The sequence below is a fragment of the Chiroxiphia lanceolata genome, chromosome 32 (genome assembly GCF_009829145.1).
Source record: "Chiroxiphia lanceolata isolate bChiLan1 chromosome 32, bChiLan1.pri, whole genome shotgun sequence".
NCBI lineage: Eukaryota > Metazoa > Chordata > Aves > Passeriformes > Pipridae > Chiroxiphia > Chiroxiphia lanceolata.
The window spans coordinates 721,231-723,813 of NC_045668.1; the positions used below are offsets into that span (position 1 = coordinate 721,231).

Consider the following 2,583-nt stretch of genomic DNA (forward strand, 5'->3'; position numbering starts at 1 on the left):
TGGCTCCTAATTATACCAGTACCACCCAGTGTTTTTCCCACCATCCCCAGAATGTCCCAAAACCCCAGTGCCTCCCATCATTCCCAGTGTGCCCTAGAAAGTCCCAGTCCCCAGAATGTCCCACTGTCCTTCCCAGTGTCCCCAGTGTCTCAAGAATATCCCCAGTATCCCAACGTCTCCACCAGCATTCCTAGTATCCCCAGAATGTCCCCATGTCCCCCAATGTCTCCAGAATGTCCCAGTGTCCCCAGTGCCTCTCCCAGCATTCCCAGTGTCCCCAGTGCCTCCCCCAGCATTCCTAGTGTCCTCAGCAGGTCCCAGTCCCCCTAAGTGTCGCCATGGGGGGGATGGGGATGTGGGGGGACATGGACCATGACACCTCACAGCACCATCATCCCTATTTTTTGACCACTTTTTACTACTTTCCCCCCCTTTTTCCCTGGAAACAGATCCCAGACCATCCTGACCCGGGACTGCTCCCAGTCCTGCACGTGCCGGGGCCCAGGGGGGCTCCAGTGCCGCCCCTCTCCCCCTGGGCCACACCTGTGACCTCTTGAATGGCACCCGGACCTGTGCCCCCGCCCAGGGCGGTGCCTCTTGTCCTCTCCCACCCACTTTGTCACCTTCGATGGCCTCCCCGGGGCCACCCTGGCCACCGGCGTCTACGTGGTGGCCACTGTGTGTGACGTCCGGGCCCCCACCTGGTTCCGGCTGGGGGTCATTGGGGACATCGGGGACCACCCAGGGGTGGTGGCCCTTCACCTCTTCACCCACCACGGGCTCATCACTGCCCGCACGGACAGCAGGGTCTGGGTGAGTTGGGCCCAGAAGTGCACCCTGAAGTTCTCCTGACCTTGATTTTAACCAAAAATCTGGGTTTTCTCCTTTATTTCTGCTGGGAAAAGTCCATGTGGGTTGTCCCATCCCATCCCCACAAGATGTTCTGACCTTGATTTTGCCCCAGATTGCTCTTTTTTCCTCTGATTTCATGGTAGGGAAGCACCTACATGGGTTGTCCCTCACCATGCCTTGACCCACCTCATAATTTTGACTAAAATTGCTCTTTTTCCCCCCAGTCACTCTTTTTTCCCCCCAATTTTGTGCCAGAGAGGCACCTATATGGGTTGCCCCTCATCTCACCCCCCCCCATGCCTTGATCCATCCCATCATTTTGCCTAAAACTGCTCTTTTTTTCCCCTCATTGCTCCTCTTTCTCCCAGTTGCATGCCAGGGAAGCAGTTCTGTGGGCAGTGGTCACTATGACACATCCATAGACTGGACCCCATCATTTTTGCTAAAATTGCTCATTTCTTCCCAATTTCATGAAACACAGGCTGTCCCTCATCCCACCATGCCTTGACCCATCCCATCATTTTCCCCAAACTCCTTCTTTCCCACCCAGACTCCTCCAATCCCCCTCCCACATCCAGTACCAAAATCCCTCACAATTTGGCTTTTCCAGCTCAACGGAGTCCCCACCTCCCTCCCTGCGGAGCTCTCGGGGAAGTTGAACATCACAGAGTCAGGCGGGACCTCCGGATCGGGTGGATCCCAGGATTCCAGGTGGAACTGGGAGCCCAGGGGGTGACCCTGGAGGTGACAAGGACACACGGGGGACCCTCTGTGGCCTCTGCGGGGACTACGATGGGGCCACGACCAATGACCTGCGGGGCCCCGACGGGACAGTGACAGGGGACACGAGGGAGCTGGCACAGGCCTGGAGGGCTCCTGACTTCAGCCAGGTGGGGGCACCTGGGGGAGCAAAGGGGGAGGGGCTTGTGGGGGTGGAAGGAAAAAAGGGGAAAAGAGCGTGAAAAAGAGGGGAAGAGCCCACCCAGCAAGGGGAAAGATGGAAAAAAAAAAAAGATGGAAAAGGCTCAAAAAGGAGGGAAAGAGCCTAAAAAAGTGGGGAAAAGAGAAAAGAGGTGAAAGAGCCAAAAACAGGGGGGAAAGAGCCCAAAAAGGGGGAGAAAGAGTCCAAAAAAGAGAAAGAGACCCCAAAAAAGGGGAAAGAGCCCCCAAAAAGGGGAGGGTAGCACAAAAACGGGGGGAAGAGCCAAAAAAGGGGGGAAAGTGACCAAAAAAAAGGGGCAAGAGCCTCCCGAAGAGGATGGGGGGGGGGGGGGAGGGGAGACAGCCCTAGAAAACAGGAGAAAATTCAAAAAAGCATGAAAATGACCAAAATAGAGGGAAACCGCCCCAAAGCTCCCCTGGACCTTTCCTTTTTTTCCTCCCAGTGATGCGGAAAATCGGCTTTTCGCCGCTGCCATGACCCGAAACCGCCCCGGAGACGGAACAGCCGCGTTTCTATATCCCTCAAACCCGCCCTGCCCTCCCCCCCCCCAAAAAATAAAAGTTGGGGAGGAAAACGCCGTTTGCGGGTGATTTGTGGGTGTAATTCCGGGAGTTGTGGGGAAAGCAGGAGCGTGGGAATGCGGAGGGGGGTTCCCAGGGCCGGGGGGGGGGGTCCCGCCCCGGGCGGTTCCGTGTGCCCCCCTCCCCCCCGTGGGTCAATATTTCCCAAGGCCCGAGTCCCACGGGGGGGGGAGGTGCGGGGGGGCACGGATGGGGGGGGTGGGGGGG

The 2,583-nt window shown here is 57.4% G+C and overlaps 1 long non-coding RNA gene across 1 annotated transcript; it reads left to right on the forward strand.

Annotated features, from left to right (window-relative positions):
• The first annotated feature begins 446 nt into the window (after positions 1 to 446).
• LOC116779896 lies at positions 447 to 2,373 on the forward strand. The gene is made up of 3 exons (XR_004354240.1): positions 447 to 813; positions 1,463 to 1,742; positions 2,238 to 2,373. It is a non-coding gene; the product is annotated as an uncharacterized LOC116779896 (long non-coding RNA).
• The last annotated feature ends 210 nt before the right edge of the window (positions 2,374 to 2,583 follow it).